General features: G+C 54.5%; 1 protein-coding gene across 1 annotated transcript in view; it reads left to right on the plus strand.

The window, feature by feature from the left end:
* Positions 1-6,193, plus strand: part of dnajc17 (DnaJ (Hsp40) homolog, subfamily C, member 17) — a 177,440-nt gene that overhangs the window by 162,824 nt on the left and 8,423 nt on the right. The window lies entirely within an intron of this gene.

A 6,193-nucleotide genomic window follows, 5' to 3' on the forward strand; every position in this document is an offset into this window, starting at 1 on the left:
TTGGCGCCCTCTTCCCCCCCTCTGGCGCCCTCTTCCCTCCCTCTGGCGCTCTCTTCCCCCCTCTGGCGCTCTCTTCCCCCCCCTCTGGCGCTCTCTTCCCCCCCTCTGGCGCTCTCCTCTCCCCCCTCTGTCGCCCTCTTCCCCCCTCTGGCACCCTCTTCCCCCCCTCTGGCGCCCTCTTCCCCCCTCTGGCGCCCATCTTCCCCACTTCTGGCGCTCTCCCCCCCCCCCACCCCCGGCACTCTCTTTCCCCGCCCCCCCTCCCTCACCCCCCCCACTCTGGTGCTCTCTCCCTCACTTGCTTTCTTTCACCCCCCCCCGGCTCACTCTCCACCCAACTCTGGCTCACTCTCTCCCCCCTGACTCACTCTCTCCCCCCCGACTCACTCTCCCCCCCCCCCCCCCCCCCCACCCCGGCTCACTCTCCCCCCCGCCCCCACCCCCCCCCCCCCCCCCCCCCCGGCTCACTCTCCCCCCTCTGGCGCCCTCTCCTCCCCTTTTCTCTCCCCCCGCTTCTGTAATTCTCTCTCCCTCTGTCTCCCCATCATCTCTCTGCCTCTCCTCTTTCCCCTTCCTCTTCTCTCTCCATTCCTCTTTGTCCTTTCTTTCTCTGTCTTTTAACTCTCATATCTTTTTCTCTCTCTCGCCCTGTAAATGCTGAATATCTCAAACACCTACATTACACACACCTCACTACGGATTTGTGCTTAATCCTCAACAAACCTCCTGACTACAGACAAAACAGAAAATCATTGCTGCTCTGGCACTGGTGCTTATTTTACATTTGCCTCAGATAAATTCCTGTTTGGCAATGGTTTCTGGAGTTACAACATGATATTATTGATAGACTGACAAACCAGGTAGACCCAGGCCGTCTGACTCCTATCAGCCCTCACTACAAAAGATCATAATGTGATTTATATTCGATCTCCAAATTATTTTTACTGAAAAATGGTTAGTTTTGAAACGAGTGATTGTAAAAATGAGATTGCTGCCAATACCATGCATTGTGGGAGCTGAGATTGTTGTGTAGTGAGGCCCGATGTAGGTAGCGGAGAGCTCGCTGTGAAGTAGTCCCTGTTTTATTTCAGTGAAGCGTTCCCACAGATTGTTATGTTAGTGTGAGATGAGGTGCTGGAGTTCAGAGCTGAAGCATTCCACCAGGGCAGATTGTGTGTTTTTAGAGTAAGTTGTTTCATTGCCTGCGTCTGAACCAGGAATTCCTGGTAACTCATAATTACTGCTCTGTTGTGTAGTCTACGTGAGAACAGACCCCATGAACTCGCATCATTTCATCAGACGCAAAGTCGCTGGTGATGCTGGAGCTGTAACAAGTTCAGGTCTGAGCTGAACCAGGGCTTTTTTTTCTTGAACAGTTTGCTCCCCTACTTAAAACATGAACTACTTATAGTATATGGTTCCTTGGGTGCCATTAGCCAGTGCTCCAGTTCTTTACTATCTGGCTATTCTTCATCCGTAAGTCTCGACAATGTGTATTGTAAGACTATTCAACCTTGAGGGGCATTGCAACAAACCCATTCCTACCCTCATCAGTGCACCTTACAGCAGGAGCCACTGGGTAGTGCTTAGGAGCAGAAGAGCTGGTATTTCTACCCTGACCAATTGTAGCACTGGCAAGGGTTCAGATATGTTAATTCAATACAGAGTGGGGGTTTAAAAATTGGGCGTTTTGTTATGTGGGGGGAGCTTAGTGCAGCACCAGTTGGTGCACGGCCATCCGGGGACACCGGTCGGTGCACGGCCATCCGGGGACACCGGTCGGTGCACGGCCATCCGGGGACACCGGTCGGTGCACGGCCATCCGGGGACACCGGTCGGTCCACGGCCATCAGGGGACACCGGTCGGTGCACGGCCATCAGGGGACACCGGTCGGTGCACGGCCATCAGGGGACACCGGTCGGTGCACGGCCATCAGGGGACACCGGTCGGTGCACGGCCATCAGGGGACACCGGTCGGTGCACGGCCATCAGGGGACACCGGTCGGTGCACGGCCATCAGGGGACACCGGTCGGTGCACGGCCATCAGGGGACACCGGTCGGTGCACGGCCATCAGGGGACACCGGTCGGTGCAACGGCCATCCGGGGACACCGGTCGGTGCACGGCCATCCGGGGACACCAATTGAGTCTTTGGCCGAAGCTGGACTGAGCTGTTTCAGCTCTGATTATTGTTGGTTCCTTTAGCAGAATGCAACGTTGGTCCTTCCAATCAGGCAGATGGGAAGTAGCATCATGCCTGGTCCGTATATTGTGTCGATTACATGCAGCTGAGATCTCAAGACCAAGTATTAAAACAAAACGATAATTATCTCAAAGAATTGCAAGCCGTTTTCCGCTCCACGGAATGGCATAATACATCAGGAGTTCTCGGTCTTAGCTGAGGTATTTGGAGAAGTGTGTAATGGAGAGTCTCCCGTCCTCTTCCCCAACCCAAGGGGGAGCAGATGTTTGAGGGACACGAGTCTTAGAAGAGAGCTCTGGCCACCTGCTCAGTAAACTTTGGGGGTTGGGGAGGAGAAACCAAATCATACTGAGAAAATCAATGACAGGAATAATAATTGAGGAAATCTAATTGAACAGAGACTGTGGTAAGTCATTAATTTTAATTGTGTACGTTAATAGTATGTAAGAGAGCTTTGAGGCATTGGCCTTGCAAGGAGGTTAGGTCAGTCATTAAAGGGAAAATGTCTACTGAACTCAATCCATGCTAAGTGTTTCAAGGGGAAATAACTGGATTATAAATGTCACTCAGATGGCCCTTGTTAGTATTTAAATCTTTTCGGGCCAACCTAGGAACAGACACTTTGCAAAGAACTCCCATGATGTGACATTGTGAGGTTCTGTTCTGAATTGGGGACAGTCTGTACACTGGGAATGATTTCATTCACTGGTAGTCTGTACAGTGGGAGTGATTTGGTTCACAGTCAGCCTGTACAGTGGGAGTGATTTGGTTCACAGTCAGCCTGTACACTGGGAGTGATTTGGTTCACAGTCAGCCTGTACACTGGGAGTGATTTGGTTCACAGGCTGCCTGTACACTGGGAGTGATTTGGTTCACAGGCTGCCTGTACACTGGGAGTGATTTGGTTCACAGTCAGCCTGTACACTGGGAGTGATTTGGTTCACAGTCAGCCTGTACACTGGGAGTGATTTGGTTCACAGGCTGCCTGTACACTGGGAGTGATTTGGTTCACAGGCTGCCTGTACACTGGGAGTGATTTGGTTCACAGGCTGCCTGTACACTGGGAGTGATTTGGTTCACAGTCAGCCTGTACACTGGGAGTGATTTGGTTCACAGGCTGCCTGTACACTGGGAGTGATTTGGTTCACAGTCAGCCTGTACACTGGGAGTGATTTGGTTCACAGGCTGCCTGTACACTGGGAGTGATTTGGTTCACAGGCTGCCTGTACACTGGGAGTGATTTGGTTCACAGGCTGCCTGTACACTGGGAGTGATTTGGTTTACAGTCAGCCTGTACACTGGGAGTGATTTGGTTCACAAGCTGCCTGTACACTGGGAGTGATTTGGTTCACAGTCAGCCTGTACACTGGGAGTGATTTGGTTCACAGTCAGCCTGTACACTGGGAGTGATTTGGTTCACAGGCTGCCTGTTCACTGGGAGTGATTTGGTTCACAGGCTGCCTGTACACTGGGAGTGATTTGGTTCACAGTCAGCCTGTACAGTGGGAGTGATTTGGTTCACAGTCAGCCTGTACACTGGGAGTGATTTGGTTCACAGTCAGCCTGTACACTGGGAGTGATTTGGTTCACAGGCTGCCTGTACACTGGGAGTGATTTGGTTCACAGGCTGCCTGTACACTGGGAGTGATTTGGTTCACAGGCTGCCTGTACACTGGGAGTGATTTGGTTCACAGTCAGCCTGTACACTGGGAGTGATTTGGTTCACAGGCTGCCTGTACACTGGGAGTGATTTGGTTCACAGTCAGCCTGTACACTGGGAGTGATTTGGTTCACAGGCTGCCTGTACACTGGGAGTGATTTGGTTCACAGTCAGCCTGTACACTGGGAGTGATTTGGTTCACAGGCTGCCTGTACACTGGGAGTGATTTGGTTCACAGTCAGCCTGTACACTGGGAGTGATTTGGTTCACAGGCTGCCTGTACACTGGGAGTGATTTGGTTCACAGTCAGCCTGTACACTGGGAGTGATTTGGTTCACAGGCTGCCTGTACACTGGGAGTGATTTGGTTCACAGTCTGCCTGTACACTGGGAGTGATTTGGTTCACTGGCAGCCTGTACACTGGGAGTGATTTGGTTCACAGTCAGCCTGTACACTGGGAATGATTTGGTTCACAGGCTGCCTGTACACTGGGAGTGATTTGGTTCACAGGCTGCCTGTACACTGGGAGTGATTTGGTTCACAGGCTGCCTGTACACTGGGAGTGATTTGGTTCACAGGCTGCCTGTACACTGGGAGTGATTTGGTTCACAGGCTGCCTGTACACTGGGAGTGATTTGGTTCACAAGCTGCCTGTACACTGGGAGTGATTTGGTTCACAGGCTGCCTGTACACTGGGAGTGATTTGGTTCACAGGCTGCCTGTACACTGGGAGTGATTTGGTTCACAGGCTGCCTGTACACTGGGAGTGATTTGGTTCACAGGCTGCCTGTAAGAAAGAACTTGCATTTATATAGCGCCTTTTGCAGCATCAGGAACTCCCAAAGTGCTTTACAGCCAATGAATTACTTTTGAAGTGTAATGTAGGAAATGTGGCAGCCAATTTGCGCTCTGCAAAGTCCCGTTAACAGCAATGAGATTATGACCAGATAATCTGGTGATGTTTGTTGAGGGATAAATATTGGCGAAGACACTGAGAGAACTCACCTGCTCTCCTTCAAAATAGTGCAAAAATGCAGGGAAGCTGCAGGGACAGTAAAGATGTGGGTTGGCAGTAGGGATGTGGGGGGGGGCGGTAGGCATGCGGGGGGGGCGGTAGGGATGCGGGGGGCGGTAGGGATGTGGGGGGGCGGTAGGGATGCGGGGGGGCGGTGGGGGGGCGGGGGGGGGCGGTGGGGATGCGGGGGGGGCCGGTGGGGGGGCGGTCGGGATGCGGGGGGGGGGGGCGGTCGGGATGCGGGGGGGCGGTAGGGATGCGGGGGGCGGTAGGGGGGCGGTGGGGATGCGGGGGGGCGGTGGGGATGCGGGGGGCGGTAGGGGGGCGGTGGGGATGCGGGGGGGCGGTGGGGATGCGGGGGGGCGGTGGGGATGCGGGGGGGGGCGGTGGGGATGCGGGGGGGGCGGTAGGGGGGCGGTGGGGATGCGGGGGGGCGGTGGGGATGCGGGGGTGGGCGGTGGGGATGCGGGGGGGCGGTGGGGATGCGGGGGGGCGGTGGGGATGCGGGGGGCGGTCGGGATGCGGGGGGCGGTCGGGATGCGGGGGGGGCGGTAGGGATGCGGGGGGGGGGGCGGTAGGGATGCGGGGGGGCGGTAGGGATGCGGGGGGGGGGGGCGGTCGGGATGCGGGGGTGGGCGGTAGGGATGCGGGGGGGCGGTGGGGATGCGGGGGGGCGGTGGGGATGCGGGGGGGCGGTCGGGATGCGGGGGGGCGGTGGGGATGCGGGGGGGGCGGTGGGGATGCGGGGGGGCGGTCGGGATGCGGGGGGGCGGTCGGGATGCAGGGGGGCAGTAGATATGTAGGGAGGCTGTAGAGACGTAGGGTGGCTGTAAACATGCAGGGAGGCAGTAAGGATGGAGGGAGGCAACCACAGATATTAACCTCCCTTTGCTGAGAAAGATCAGCCAGGGATCCTGCTCCTTGTAGATGTCCAATCGCAATCTGAAACAGCAAAATTTAGAAATGCACAGTATTCAGTCTCTGAAAGAGAAAAGCAGAGAAAGATTTCATATAGAGAGCTCAGTACTGACCGGCTGATGTTTCAGATAGAGCTCAGTACTGACAGAGTTACATTTAATGTGTTTTAAGGTATAGTCTGTGTATGCAAATTAAACAAAAGGATCGGAGAGGGTTGCTAGGTAAGATGGTAATGAGCTAGCTTTGATGCTGTTTCCTCATAGACTGTAAATAAGCAATTTGTTAGCTAGTCTTGGTAACACCTCACACCCATTGTATCAACGTTTTGATTCCTTTTTGTTGTGAACCGTGAAAGATACAAGAGACAGGGACACATGCAGGAAGGTTTTTGGAACA

Source organism: Heptranchias perlo, chromosome 10 (genome assembly GCF_035084215.1).
Source record: "Heptranchias perlo isolate sHepPer1 chromosome 10, sHepPer1.hap1, whole genome shotgun sequence".
Taxonomy (NCBI): domain Eukaryota; kingdom Metazoa; phylum Chordata; class Chondrichthyes; order Hexanchiformes; family Hexanchidae; genus Heptranchias; species Heptranchias perlo.